This window comes from Siphateles boraxobius, unplaced genomic scaffold (assembly GCF_051911475.1).
Source record: "Siphateles boraxobius isolate OS27281-9 unplaced genomic scaffold, OSU_SipBor_1 26, whole genome shotgun sequence".
In the NCBI taxonomy this organism is placed as follows: Eukaryota; Metazoa; Chordata; class Actinopteri; order Cypriniformes; family Leuciscidae; genus Siphateles; species Siphateles boraxobius.
In genome coordinates, this window is record NW_027508876.1 from 7,557,828 (window position 1) to 7,574,283 (window position 16,456).

A 16,456-nucleotide genomic window follows, 5' to 3' on the forward strand; every position below is an offset into this window, starting at 1 on the left:
AATCATGCATCATCTTGCTCAGTGCAACAGTATAAATGCTTGGATAAAGGCCCATACGCAGTCAGCATTAATAAGTTGCTCTGTTCATGGCGAATTATATTGGTTGCGCATGCCTTACAAAGCATACTTCTGTATTCAGAGTTCTCGAACCATCATCTGTAATACAAATGAAGTTTCTCGTCTGTTAGCTGATATAATATTCGCTACTACAATAAAGATTTAAATAACTTTTAATAAGCAGGGGAAAATCACGATTTTTTTATTTATTAAAAATAATAATTTGTTATTATAAACAAATAACCATGGAATGAGAGGTAATATTAAAGGGCACCTATTATGGAAAATTCACTTTTACATGGTGTTTGAACATAAATGTGTGTTGGCAGTGTGTGAGCAAAACCACCCTAGAATGATAAAAATCCATCCACTGTTTTTTTTTTACAATCTCAATAAATCATAAGCAATGTCTCAGAACGAGCTGTTCTAAGATTGACCCTGGGCTTTGCAGGGCTAGGACAGGAAATAGTAGATTCTGTCATCAGGGCTATCACACCAGGGCTTCAGCTGCGGAGCTATCTTGAGGGGAAGGCGGGGCTGACACTCCCGACGCTAAGGCGGATACTTCGTTCTCATTATCAGGAGAAAAATGCGACTGAATTATATAAACAGCTCACCAAAGAAGCTCAGCAGGCTAGAGAAACCCCACAAAGCTTCCTAATTCGAGCTCTTGACCTGAGACAGAAAATTCTGTTTGCTTCTCAGGAGGATGACTCCGGGTTGAAATATGATCCCGCCCTAGTTCAGAATATGTTCTTGCACACCGTCCTGACTGGATTACAAAACGACCGCATCCAAAGCCACCTTCAACCATACCTTTCAGACCCCGCTGTTCCAGACGAAGTGTTGCTGGAGAAACTCAATGTAGCTTGTTCCAATGAATCTGAAAGACAAAATAAGTGAAAATTTGAAAAAAATGGTACTGTTCATGCTGTACAGTTGAATGAGCCTACCCCTGAACAAAAGCTTCAGTCCAAACAGTCGAAGTTCGATTTAATGTCACAACTAAAAAGCCTGAGTGATGATATCATACAGATTAAAGAATCTATCCAGCAGCCCTTACCTGTCCCTCAGCAGTGCTTTGCAGTTTACGACAAAGACCCAGCATCAGCAGTGTCCCAACAGACATCAGGATGGACACAAGTCCAAGAGCATCAGACCTGGAAACCCGAGACGACTACATACCAACGGCAGGGAAGCCCATACATGTCTCCACACCAGTTCTCACAAAGCCAACAACAGGTGAGGGAACAGAAAATACCTCCCCCACCTGCAAACCCAGTTCAGTTGTCCACTGTTCCACCAGAACATTCTCTCCAGTCACGTCAACATTATTCAATGATAGAGATGCACCATGGACATCTGTATGTGTATCCTTCTCAGCAGCACCCCATGTCCGTCAACTATGTAACTCAGCCATCAAACTTTGCAGCACCACAGTATTATCCCCAGCAGTATATGGAGCCACCCCGACAGCACCCCTATCCATTCCGCCAGTCCCGTCCCTCACGAGCCGGACAATGTTTCCATTGCCAGCAGCGCAACGCAGAAGAACCTTGCACCCATTGTTACCACTGTGGAAGCAGCGAGCACTTCTCAGCTGGCTGTAAGTTTAAAGGAGCCAGACCTCAGCGTGGAGCTCCGTTAAACAGGAGCGGGTTACCTCCAAGGGACAGGGGGTGACCCGAGCGGCAGAGAAGTCCCCAAAACGTGAGAAATGTAGCATTGGCCATCAGAGACAGTTTGAGTCCAAGCCGCTTGATAGTACGCTTAATAGTATTTTAACTGCCCCCTGTCAAGTTAACCAGCAGTCTGCCATTACATCCTTAGTGGGAAAACAGTGCCTTGTTACCTGTTATCTACAGGGAAAAAAGACTGAAGGATTATGGGATACAGGCTCCCAAGTATGCATTATAGACGAGAAGTGGAAAGCCAAATATGCTCCTGAAGTGACACTGAGAAATATTTCCGAGGCGACCGAAGTGCCAGACAGTCTGCGCCTGGTGGCAGCAAATGGAGCGAACATGCCATACAGTGGATGGGTGGAGTTGACTTTCAAACTGGCATCCCCTGTAACCAATGTGAAAGAGTTAAACATTCCTGTGCTTGTTTTGAAGGGCCAAGAATTGCCCAGACCTATCGTCGGGTATAACGTGATAGAACAAATAATGAGACAAAGCGGAAGTGGATCCCTTGATGTGACTAATGCTTGTTTGTACAGAACTGTCAGAAGTGCTTTCCCTAGCATAAAGAAGAAAAGTGTACATACCTTCATCTATTTGGTGACTGCTGAGAGGCTCAGCAAGTACATAGTAAGAACCAGGAAGGAACCTGTGAACATAGAGAAGCACACCATTATGCAAATTCAGTGTCTGGTAAAAATGCCTCACGTGAAACAAGATACGGTGCTACTGTTTGAGCCACACATTAACCCGATGTATCCAGATGGCCTTGAACTCTTCGATACTCTCTTCCTTCTGGAAAAAGGGGCCCGCTCAATAATTACAATCAATGTGCAGAATGGAACAGATCACGACATCACGCTGGGTGGTAGAACAGAGCTAGGTATTTTGCAGCCAGTTAAGTCTGTTTTACCAATATCAAATGCAAAGTGTGAAGCCACAGCATCTGTTACGCAGTTCCTACCAGAGATCACTGAGGCATCTCCCAATACAGATCGATGGGACCCTCCAGTGGATGTGAGCCATTTAACTCCGCCCCAACAACAACAAGTCAAGAGGATGTTACGTGAAGAGTGTCACGCCTTTTCCAGGTCAGACGACGATATTGGCTGTGTCCCAGGTTTGCATTTGAGTATCTTATTAAACGATAAGACCCCTGTTGCCCGCTGTGGCGAGGGGGGCGTGGTTTTGCGAAGTCTGTAGCGAGAGACGAGTCAGCGAGCTGTGCGGTGAGTAAGTAGGTCAAGTGCAGATGATGAACACCTGTGTCTGATTGCAGTGATCGGCGTGGAGACCGCATATAAGCTGCCGGGAATGAGAGAGCGGGAGAGAGAGCTGGGACTCGCACGCGACCCGCAGCACACACGGGCGAAACGGACTGAGTGATCGTGGAGAAGTGTTTTTGTATTTTATACTGTAGTGTTTCACTACGGTGAAAGCGCACGAGCGCACCTTTTGTTTTCTTTTGTTTTCTTTATAAATAAAGTGCGAGTCCCTATTCCCGCCGACCCTGTCTTCTTCTTCCTACACCCACGCTGAGTTTTACTACACTTGTGCCGAAACCCGGGAAGAAGAAGACTGCCGCCGCCATGCAGAACCCGCCAGGAACGCCATTTGCGGACCTCATCCAAACGCTCGCGGGTCTTCACAGGGAACAACACCACGCCCTGCTGGCTGTAAAGGAGGAGCAAGACCACCGGTTCCAGATGCTTCTCCAAGGCCAGCAAGAAGACCGCGAGCTGTCCCGGAGCTGGCTCGACCGGGAGATTCGGGCCGTCCCCGATCCAGCTACGGCCTCGGCCCCGCCCCTGCCTCTCAATAAGATGGGACCCCAGGATGATCCGGAGGCATTCCTGGACCTTTTTGAGAGGTCGGCCGAGGCCCGGGGATGGCCCCGAGCGGACTGGCCCATGCGACTCATCCCACTGCTATCGGGAGAGTCGCAGATAGCCGCCCACCAACTGCCAGTCCAGAATCTCCTGGTCTATGAAGACCTGAGGCGCGCCATTCTTCAGCGGGTCGGCCGGACCCCTGAACAACATCGCCAGCGGTTCAGATCCCTGAGCCTGGAAGAGTCCTGCCGACCCTTCGTCATGGCGCAACAGCTCCGGGACTCCTGCCGCAGATGGCTCCTGCTACGGAGGCGACGTCGAGGACGTGATCAACAAGGTGGTACTGGAACAATTTATTTCCAAACTGCCCAAGAAGGCCGCACAGTGGGTCCAGTGCCACCGCCCGACGTCGCTGGACCAGGCCATCCACCTGGAGGAGGATCACATGGTGGCGTGCCCAGGGGTCGGCGAGCCCCTTCCATCTGCCTCTCTCTCCCCCTCTCTCTCTCTCTCGTCTCCTTCTCTCCCCAAACCTGTCCCCCTTCCCAGGTCTTGTGGGGGGCTGATGTCCCGGCCGGCGCCGAGGTGGAGAACGGGGGCTCCGCAGAGCCTGTCCCCGCATTCAGGGACCCACCCAGGGGGGCTGCGTCCGGCGACCACTCCGCCCCGATTCCGGCGGCCCTGCGCTCTCCACGCCAATCCCTTGACCCGCTTCCCACCATTGGGGCGGCGGGGAGGCCTGGGCCGGCCTCTTGGCGCTGCGGGGACCCGGGACACTTTATCGACCGGTGTCCGGTGATGGAGGTGGGGACACTGATCCGGGTTCCCGACGCGCCACAGGCTGCCCCCGATCAAGCTGGCCTGTACCAGATACCAGTGAGTATCAAGGGGGGTACTTATCAGGCTTTGGTGGATTCAGGCTGCAACCAAACCTCCATTCATCAAAGCCTGATTCAACCTGGGGCATTGGATGACAGCCGCATGGTTAAGGTGCGGTGTGTGCATGGGGTGGTGGTAAGTTATCCTATAATACCTGTGGTAATTCAATTTAGGGGACAAAAGCATAGCGTAGAGGTAGCAGTTAACCCGCACCTCCGGCATCCGCTAATTCTGGGAACAAATTGGCCTGCTTTTAGTAAATTATTGGGGTCTTTATGTGCGGATGCCTCTTGGGAAAAGAAAAGCAAGGGAAAGACAGCGGTTGTTCAGGTGGGAGATGCTGAGCCGGGACCTCTGGCGCCTGCTGCAGGGGAACGGAGTACTCTGGAGAGAACTATCCTCACAGAGCGCGATGATTTTCCCCTGGAGCAGTCCCAGGACGAGACGTTAAAACATGCGTTTAATCAGGTCCGTTCTATCGACGGCCAGACACTCCTCCCAGACCAACCGCTCTCTTATCCCTATTTTGCTATTTTAAAAGATAAGTTGTATCGGGTGACCCAGGACACCCAGTCAAAGGAGGATACAACGCAGTCGTTAGTTCCTAAAAGCCGCTGGGAAATGCTTTTTCAGGCGGCTCACTGTAATCCAATGGCCGGGCATTTAGGTCAAACGGCGACACTAAACCGTCTCATGGCCCGGTTCTTCTGGCCGGGCATTCACGAGAATGTGCGCAAGTGGTGCGCGTCTTGTCGTGAATGTCAGTTGGTGAATCCACCGGCCAATCCAAAAGCACCATTGTGCCCCCTTCCGCTAATGCAGGTCCCCTTCGAACGAATTGGTATGGACCTCATCGGGCCATTGGAACGGTCAGCACGTGGGCACCGCTTTGCGTTAGTCCTGGTGGATTACGCAACGCGGTATCCTGAAGCAGTCCCGCTCCGTAACATTTCTGCCAAAAGTGTTGCGAGCGCGCTCTTTTCATTAATCTCCCGGGTGGGAATCCCCAAGGAGATTCTCACCGATCAGGGCACGGCGTTTATGTCACGAACTATTCGCGAACTCTATGAATTATTGGGCATTAAATCGATTCGCACTAGCGTCTACCACCCACAGACAGACGGATTAGTGGAACGGATTAATCACACTTTAAAGTCCATGATTCGAAAGTTCGTTCACGAAGACGCCAAAAATTGGGATAAGTGGCTAGAACCCCTCTTGTTCGCTGTACGCGAGGTTCCCCAAGCCTCCACGGGGTTTTCCCCCTTCGAGCTTCTCTATGGGCGTCAGCCCCGCGGGGTGTTGGACGTTCTTAGAGAGGTTTGGGAGGACGGACCGTCCGCTAGTAAGAACGAAATTCAGTATGTCTTGGATTTGAGAACAAAACTCCACACTTTGGGGCGGCTATCAATGGAGAATTTGTTACAGGCCCAGGACAGACAGAGTCAGCTGTACAACAGGGGGGCTAGACTTCGTCAATTTGCACCGGGAGATAAAGTGCTTGTATTACTCCCTACTTCTAGCTCTAAATTACTCGCAAAGTGGCAAGGACTTTTTGAGGTCACACGGCGGGTTAACGATCTCAACTATGAGGTAGTTCGAACAGATAGGGGCGGGGCACATCAAATTTATCACCTCAACCTCCTCAAAAAGTGGGTTGAGGCAGAGTCAGTGATGCTGGCGACGGTAGTGAGCGGAGAGGAGGATCTCGGGCAAGAAGCGAACACAAAACCACAATCTCTCGCGATGGCTCTTGGCGGAGATCACCTCTCACCCTCCCAGCTCACTGACATTAAAAATTTTCAAGCTGAATTTGCTGATGTGTTCTCTCCCCTGCCTGGTCGAACGGACCTCATTCAGCACCACATTGAGACGGATCCGGGGGTGGTGGTGCGCTGCCGCCCGTATCGTTTACCTGAACACAAAAAAAAGGTAGTTCAGAACGAATTAGAGGCTATGCTGGATATGGGGGTAATAGAAGAGTCCAGCAGTGACTGGGCGAGCCCGATAGTTTTAGTTCCTAAAACCGACGGCTCGATCCGTTTCTGTGTGGACTATAGAAAGGTGAACGCGGTGTCTAAGTTTGATGCTTATCCAATGCCGAGGGTTGACGAATTGCTTGATCGGCTGGGTACTGCTCGTTTTTATTCGACACTGGACTTAACAAAGGGTTATTGGCAGATCCCCTTGTCTCCCATGTCTAAAGAAAAGTCAGCTTTCACAACGCCGTTTGGATTACACCAATTTGTCACCCTTCCTTTCGGCTTGTTCGGGGCTCCGGCGACTTTTCAGCATCTGATGGACAAAATTCTCCGGCCGCATGCTGCATATGCCGCTGCCTACTTGGATGATATTATCATCTATAGTAACGATTGGCAGCGTCATATGCAGCATTTGCGGGCTGTCCTGAAGACGCTGAGAAGGGCTGGGCTCACGGCCAACCCAAAGAAGTGTGCGATTGGGCGTGTGGAAGTAAGGTATCTGGGCTTCCACTTGGGTCACGGACAGGTGCGTCCCCAAATTGATAAGACGGCAGGGTTGCGACCTGTCCGAGGCCTAAGACCAAAAAGGAGGTTAGACAGTTCCTGGGGCTAGCGGGATATTACAGGAGGTTTGTACCTAATTATTCGGACCTCGCTAGGCCGCTGACTGATCTAACTAAAAAGGAAGCACCAGCGCCGACCCTGTCTTCTTCTTCCTACACCCACGCTGAGTTTTACTACACCCGCACATACACATCAGTCCCCAAACCGTTGTATCAAGAGATGAAGGACTACTTACATGACCTGATTGCTCAAGGGTGGGTGGCCAAGTCTCATTCCCCTTACTCGTCCCCGATTGTCTGCGTCCGTAAGAAGGATGGCAGCCTCAGGCTATGTATCGATTACAGGGACCTGAACAGCAAAACAATCCCTGATCGGCCGGCCAATACCCAGGGTGCAGGATATCCTGGACGGGCTGGGAGGTAATGCGTGGTTCTCACTGCTAGATCAAGGGAAGGCCTACCACCAAGGTTTCATGTCCCCAGAGAGCCAGTACCTGACTGCATTCGCAACCCCGTGGGGACTATACGAATGGATTCGTATTCCTTTCGGCCTTATGAATGCACCTGCAGCGTTCCAACGGTTTATGGAAGAGAGCCTGGAAGGGTTAAGAGACAAAATTTGCATACCGTTCTTAGACGACATCCTAGTCTTCACTGAGTCCTTCGATGAACAAGTGGAAGCGGTGAAGAAAGTACTGCAGAGGTTACAGTCCCGTGGAGTCAAGATAAAACCAAGAAAATGTGAGCTCTTTAAGAAAGAGGTGCGATATCTGGGGAGAATTGTGTCAGCTGAAGGCAGTCGTATTGATCCCGCAGACACCGTCGCTGTAACGGCACTGAAGGAACAGACACCAAGCACGGTGGGGGAACTACGCAAGATTTTGGGCCTGCAAAGCTATTATCGGCAATACATTAAAGACTTTTCCCGAATTGCCAGTCCCCTCTATGACCTGCTAAAAAGTAACACTGAAGGTGCTGGACCACAGAGAAAGGGGAGACACAAAGTAAGAAATAACAAATGAAATCATGTGGTGCCGTCAAGTAAATTAATTGAGGGGACAGAAAAACATCAGGAGATACTAGAAAAGTTGATTAACTGCTTGACTCAACTTCCGATCCTGCGATTCCCCCACTTCTCTCAACCGTTCATCCTTCATACGGATGCGTCCAACCAAGGGTTGGGAGCTGTTTTATACCAGAAGCAGAATGGCAAGCTGAGAGTAAATACCTATGGTTCTCGGACTTTGACGCCAGCTGAGAAAAATTACCATCTGCACAGTGGAAAGTTGGAATTCTTAGCTCTGAAATGGGCCATCACTGAAAAGTTCAGAGACTACCTGTACTATGCTCCAACCTTTACAGTTTTCAGTGACAATAATCCATTGACCTATGTCCTGACCTCTGCGAAGTTGAACGCCACCGGGTGTAGGTGGGTGTCAGAGCTCGCAGATTTTTACTTCACCATCCGCTACCGTCCAGGTAAAGAAAACATAGATGCTGACTCACTCTCCAGGATGCCAGGGGATCTGGAAACGACGATGAGAGAATGTACTGAGCAGTTTTCACCTGACTGTGTGGGAGCCGTGATCCAAGCTGTGGAGACCCAAGGGAATCCAGATGTGAATTTTGTAGTAGCCTGTCAGAGTTTACTGGCAAGTGTGGAGAAAAATGAGGGACACCTCAAACCCCTGTCAAAAGAGGAAATCAGACAAGCACAAAAGGATGACAAGGACATCAGAGTAATAAGTGAACACTTACAAGCAGGATCTAGACCTCCTCAGCAGTGGCGTTCAGTCAACTCGCCAGCCAAAGTTCTTCTGAGAGAGTGGGAAAAGCTGAAGTTAGATGAACATGGCATCCTGTTCCGCCAGACATCACAACGAAAACAGCTGGTGTTACCAACACAATTCAAAAGAACTGCCCAGGCATATGCCACCACCTCAAAATCGGCAAAAACAGTCGCTGACCGGTTATTCAATGATTTCGCCCTGAAGTTTGGGTTTGACTACCTGACTAAAAGACAAAAAGCTAATTGGAAAGATGCATTGAAGAAATTGATCTTTGCCTATAACTGTACTAGATGTGACGTGACTGGTTTCTCACCTTTCCAATTGCTGTTCGGACGCTCACCAAAGTTGCCCATCGATGCTCTGTTCGGACTTGAATCCGACAATAACTGCCAAAGTTACAGTGAGTACATGGAAAGATGGACAAAAGGAATGCAGGAAGCTTGTGAGATTGCGAGAGAATAGGCAAACAAGTGTGCAGAAAGAAACAAAAGGAATTATGACCAACGAGTGAGGTGTACTGACCTGTTCCCAGGAAGCAGGGTCCTCCAAAAAAACCTGACTCCAAGAGGTGGGACCGGGAAACTGAGAAATTTCTGGGAGGATGAGGTTCATGTTGTTACACGCCAGGTGGCAGATGGTGCTCCAGTCTACCAAGTAAAACCTGAACAGAGTAAAGGCAGATCACGAGTTTTACATTGCAACCTTCTCCTTCCATGTGACCATCTACCTCTAGATATCACACCAGCCCCAAGTACTAAACCAAAACAAGGACAGTAACCAAAAAACAGCAGAACTCAGCTGAAGCCCGCCCGGGGAAGAGAATGTGAGCCAGAGGACGATAATAAAAGTGAAGAGGATGAATACTACTTTCAAGTGGAGCCCTTCCAGATAAGACCACAGGAAAGCAGTGTTGCCTAGAAGAAAGAAATGCGTTATCACCACAGTTTGTACCTTCTGAGCTCCGAACTAACTCTCCAGTGGTGGAACCAAGGCAACAGTCACCTACAGATGAGTCAGAGATGGATCTCCCAGAGTCTGTACCTGAAATAAGAAAAGGACCGAATGAAAATGAACCAACTGCTGACCTAATGCAACAAGACTCACCTGATAAGGAAGCAGCTGCAGTGCCTGGGTCCAGAGACAGGACCTCCAAGGGAGAACACGGGTACCAGTTCACCAGGAGGAAACGACGACCGCCTAAAAAGTTTTACCTATGACAATCTTAGGTCCCCATCATGCTATAATGTGCAAATAGTGGGCAACAACCACTACCCACACTTTGCACCTAGTGGGATGACAGCTGCGACACCCTGGTCATCAACACCCCTTTGTTACCCCCAGCCTTCATATGTGTGCAATTAACTTTAAATTGCACTATCACATGAATTGCACCCCATAACTAGTCCCTGTGTCTAAGGCATGAAATGCCACTATACAGAACAGTACCCAGAGACTGTTATTGCCCATAGTGAGAAACTATTGAAAAAAAAAAAGGACTGTTGTGCAGTTTTGGAAATGTGGACACTTGGAATCACTTTGAGACTTTATTTTTGACACTTTTTGAATCTTTTTCTTCCTTGAAGGTCTCTTTGCCATTTTTTTTTGTGCGAGAGCAAATAACATGGACTGTTTTAGGGCTCTGAACACAGCCACGTTAAGCCGCCCTACGCTTCAAATGGACTATTGTTGCGTAACTCTGAGACTCTTGTCTATATATGCCATTTTCCATCCCATTGATATGGACTGAAAAAAAAGAGAGAATGTGGGGAAAATTACAATGTATTCAGAATACCAGGTATTTGCTTATTAACACTACTAATTAGTACTGCATAATAAGTATCTATGGAAATATAAAGGGATTGTCGAATGTGTTTATTGTCTCATAAGTGTTTACATGTCGGGATGACATCTTAAAAACAGGGGGAGAGTGTAATATGCTGAGTCAAATATGAACAAGATTGACTGTATGTGTTCACCTGAGGTTTAATCCAGTAATCACTTTAAATAATTATAAAATATTAATGTTGTTAAGGACGTTGAAATGTTTATGTTCTGCATTAATTCATATTTTTAGTGATTTCGTATGAGGTTAAAAATGTAATGACATGTTTGGGATGAGTGTATCTGATTGGTCGTGTGCGCGTGCGTGCGCGTGCGGTTACTAATAGTTGGGGAGTTCTCGCGAGACACTTAATTCTAAGTAAAAACTCTGTAAATGAAGCATCTCGTCTGACTGTTTATTGATAAACGTGCTCCCTTACAGGTACATGAAGCGTACATTTGCACACATGTGAATATTAGTGTTACTAAATCTATTTTTTGCTAGGTATTGTTGGGTTAAGTGCGATACGGGCCGAATCCAATGTAAAACGCTAGAGTTATCAGCTGGGGAGCACGCGGTTCGCGCGCAAATCGTTCATGTGTGTATCGGTAGGGTGATTAAATGTATACGGTTGAATTTATATAACGTGCCCTGTTTAGTTAAAGGTCGATGTATGATCTGTGTTGTCACGTGTGTTTTATGTGAGATTGGGGCTTGTGAATATAGAGAGTGTCGCTGTTTTAGGATGCGCACTACTTTAAGTGCACTAATTTATTCACGGTGAACTTGGGATGCGTTGATTTAAAGGGGGAAGTACATACGAGCTCATGCACTTGTGTATAACATTATATAAATAATAGAGCTCATGCATTGTTGTGTAATAATTGTTCATTTATTGCCACAATTCATTCTAAGTAAAAACTCTGTATATGAAGCATCTCGTCTGACTGTTTATTGATAAATGTGCTCCCTTACAGGAGTGCTACACACATCCATAATTGCAAAGGGGACGCGATTACAACTCTATAAGTACATAAATGTATCAAATAACCATTCCGAGACGTCCTGGTCAATTCTCATTTGTGTTTCTTCTGAGGGAGTCTCTTCATCATCTGGGTCTGATTCCGGTTCAAACATGTACGGCTGAATGCCATACAAAACAGCGGGTCTCACTCTCAGCCATTCTGCTTCTACCGACTGTTTATTGCCATAGGTATGCAAGTTACGCCCTCATCCAAAGGCAGGGTGGGAATATGCAGCTCATTTACATTTAAGGTGGTACACATCAAAACAGCTCTTTTTAAAACAGGCCCCAAAAATGCCATTTTCAAATGCTTATAATAAATTAACTGTGGTTTATTTTGTGCTGAAACTTCACAAATACATTCTGGGGACACCCGAGACCAATATTACATCTTGTAAAAAGGGGCATAATAGGTGCCCTTTAAGAAATACCAATATGGTGGCGCTGTGGCTTCACTTTTTGACACCATGAGCAATCCAGTCATCAGGACAGCCAATTTTCTATGCCTTTTCCTCGCTAACTTCCCTCCTTGTTCACTCGGATCAACATTTATGCTTGTGTTGCACGAGTGCCCACCAGTGCAGGAACCCTTGAAATGTGTTTAAACCCTAAGCCCTTGATCAGTTGGAAGTTGCAATGGATCTGATTTATTTTTTATAGTTTTTGTCCTTTTTTTTATTTTAATGTCAACTCCCCTCTTTGATTGATTGGCTATAGGAGGAACTGTCAATCTAGAACTAGTGGACCCATAGACTTATTTACATTTATTCATTTAGCTGACGCTTTTATCCAAAGCAACTTACAATTGCTAGATATGTCAGAGGTTGCACGCCTCTGGATCAACTAGGGGTTAAGTGTCTTGCTCAGGGACACATTGGTGTCTCACAGTGGATTCGAACCTGTGTCTCTCACACCAAAGGCATGTGTCTTATCCACTGCGCCATCAGCACCCCAGGTGACTTGGTAGGTGTCTAGTCATAGCTGGTGCATGGGGGGAAACAATCCTTTCCCCCTGACTGGAAAAGCATGGTGTTTACCCAGTATGCGTTTAACTAAGCGTTTTTATTCAAGTGTAAGAATATATCTCTACTTTTGTATATTCCAGACATACCTTTCATGGTACCGAATTAAACCTCTCGGTTCACTTTAGATAAATATGTATAGTAGGGTACGATAAAATGTATTATACTATGTTTACCATCCTTTGGAGTAGAAATGACCAATTCTGATACCATCATAAAACATGTAAATTAGGCTGTCAGAACGAGACAAATAATCTCTCTCCCGCTAAAAGTTTCCCCCAAAATAGGTGTGGACTAAGTCTTCCTGAAAAGACAAGGATGATGGCTCATCTTATCTTAATTCTTACATCTTACGTCTAACTTCTTGGTCTTGTCTTGTCTTACGTTTTTAGTCGTAAGATTTCGATGTATGTGTAAGATGTAACGATTTTTCTAGTCGTTACATTTCCGTGCTCATTCGTTTCTATCTCCGGGTGAATCAGCCTGAATTTCCAGCAACTTTGCTTTCAAGTAAACCTTTTAAACTTCCCGCGAACGACGCGCTCTCCGGAAAAACTGAAAGAACGCTTCAAACTCACGGACCCAGCGAGGATCATCACACAAACACGCATTTTTGCTCAGCACCAATGATCCATGATACAAGTATTATTTCTATCAAGATTTAGTTTAACAAACCACTTACTGGAGTATAATTTATAAACCATTTTCCTTATGGGCCTACAGTATATGTCCCCACAAGGACAAGGATTTTGTATATTGCCATCTTTGTAGAGACATTTTGTCCCCATAATGTATAGTTTACCAGGAAACACACACACACACACACACACACACACACACACACACACACACACACACACACACACACACACCAAAGTGGTTATAATCTAAGAAAAATCACTTATAATATAAAAATAATTCATTACATTTGGTATCTGTATCAGAAACTGCAAACAAAGTAGAATCTACATCAGAATCTGTATATAGAAATCTATAGATGTACCAAATGATTGATTAACCATTAAGATCGGTTGGATTAAATAATAGACAAATGTATTATCCTGAATGAAAAGAGATGCAAATGAAAAGTTTGATAGTAATAACATAATGAAAGGCAGCTACTGTGAATGAAACCTTTATATAGATGACACTGTTATTTTGTGTAGTGAAAAGTATACTTTGTGATTTTGACTATCGTACACACAATTGAAAACATGAAAGGTTTGAAAAAAAAAGTGCATTTTTTATGATCTGTTGTGATATTAGCTCTAAGACTTTTGAAAATATAGTACCAAAGCGAATAACAAACAACTACTAATAATTAAATTTTAACAGTTGATTTGCATTATTTTCAAGGTATACCAATACACATTTTGAGATCATGCACTCAAGACAAATTTCTTTTTAGGTAAAATGGGCCAGCTGGTCTGGTAATGTGAGCCATCCCTGATTTATCAAAAATGATTTGTTAACACACATTATCAAACATTCAATATTTTTAAGAAACCCAAAAGCTTGTGGCCTAGACTATGATGAATAAAATTCATTTGTTCACTCAATGCATGTGTACAATTCAAAAAAACTGATAGAACATGTTGACATTAAATTTAATGAAATACGGATATCAGAATATTCAGAAATCTGGATGAAAATTAACTATACAACATTAGAAAAAAAATATGTGACTACAGCAAGTGCAACATCTTCAATAGAAGGAACATTTAAAATGGTAACTTTGTAAAACTTATCTGTCGGTTTTCTCTAAACAATTTGAACTCAAATTGTCTCCACATTTTAAAGAGTTATTTTGCATCTACATTTTGCTCCTGTCCTCCTTTCTTCACTCCAAAGATTGAACTTAATTCCTAATCTTAATTTCTGCTTTTTCCTTTCTTCAATCTGACTTGAAATTCCTAACGGCACAATCATTTTTGTTCTCTAAAAAGTAGATTATACATGTCAACTAAAAAATAACCAGTGAATGTCAATTTAGAGTATAATTGCTGAAGGTTTAAGGTCACCCACTTTACCCAAAACTTTGGGTTCACTTTATCTAACACATTCAGCCAAAGTGGGTCAGCAATATTAAACAACAAACCAAGAACAGTCCCACATTGGTATACATTTAGTAAGAAACCTTATAATTTAGAAAATAAAATCTTGTGTCAGAGGGTTTTCTACCTTTAACCATTAGAGTTGCCCACCAGTGTCATATTGCATCAACCAAAGCCATTTTATCATTTATAGAAATCATGTCGATTTAAAGACCATTGTCATGCTCTAACAGTGAAAACCCATTGAGCACAGTACTTAAACTGCCCACTTTACCAGATAGTCCACTTTACCTGCATTCACCCTACATATATTTTTAAGAGTGGAGCTATTTACTACTGGAAGCTATGGCCAAAAAGTCTCTGAAAAGACCAAAACAAAAACATGAATTGTTGAATGCCAGGACCTTTTAAAAGCATTGAAAGTGTTTGTTACGGCAATAACTCTAGGGATATACTTTCAGGGTATTAAGTATCACTTTAATGTAGGACACAGACAAAGATTACACAAGGAAAATCATGATTATCCTATTTGAATCTGCTTTTCCACAATATCCAACTCAGTGCCGTCCTCCACAGCTTTTCTTTGGGGGCAGTTCAGTCTTCTGCCACAGACTTGGACTAGTAATACCAATCACGCCTAGGGCAATTATCTGTCCAGAATTCCCATTCAGTTCACTCTCCTCATCTGACCCCATTTCCAGATCATCCTCCTTCTCATGAACCACCACCGAACGTCCCTGAATGGAATGAGCCCCGAAGAGCTTGGCCTCTGGGAGATTCAGGAACTGCCTTATAACTCCTTGCTCAGAAGCAAAGTTGCTCAGGTCTCAAGGATGATGAGGGTGGTCAACACCATTGGGATTGTAATGAGGACCAACAGTGATGCTGCCTTGACTGAGGTCTCCATAACGATGGATGTCAATGGCACACTTTTGATGATCGATGGCAGGCAAACCACGGAGGTTGATTTTCACTTCTAAAACTCCATTGGGAAAGAGCTGCTTGAAGAGGATTTGCCCATAGATTTTCGGCTGGTAAGGTGGTAAATTGGGGCTGGGAGTTATTTCACAAGTGGCATAAATTGTGTTGTCGAACTCCACGACTTCCGGCTGTGGAGCAACGGCAATCGAACAAACTGGATTTTTAGAGAACTCTCCTCCTTGTATATGCAGCACCAGCAATATCAGAGGGATTTGTAGGATGATTTTCTCCATGTTGATCTTTAAAGCCCACAATGAAGACTGGATTCAGTGAAATCATGCCGTTTAAGAACCTAGTATTTTTGATAGGATAAAGTTCAAAGCTCTGTTCCAGGGAGCTTTGAGAGCTGAAGTTGCATTAAGTAAAATAGCACAACCAGATTGGTTTGCAAGGGAAAATCATATAAAAGCAATTGTATATTTTTGAATTGTCATGTACCCTTGCGAAAAACTGTGCTTATTTGTATTGAACATGTACTTGCACTTAAAATCTTGAAAGTATATTAAAACTGTAGGTCTTCTTGCAGAAACACTGATGAATTTATAACAAACCACTTAAGTGTACATACCATACCTTACATTAGTGTATATGATGGCCACCAGGGGGCTTACACATTAACAAGCCAATGACACACAGGTGGATGTAATCACACTATAATTAATTCAGGCAAAGGTTTATGGAAATGGAAAAGGACTAGAGCCCTCTGGTGGCTTTCGTAGCTCTCTGGCTGGCAGGCATGACTGCTTTTAAAAAGGGAACTTTAAAGTA

The 16,456-nt window shown here is 45.1% G+C and overlaps 1 pseudogene; it reads right to left on the minus strand.

Annotated features, from left to right (window-relative positions):
• Positions 1–15,162: 15,162 nt before the first annotated feature.
• Positions 15,163–15,932, minus strand: LOC143751661 (extracellular superoxide dismutase [Cu-Zn]-like; annotated as a pseudogene).
• Between the last annotated feature and the right edge of the window lie 524 nt (positions 15,933–16,456).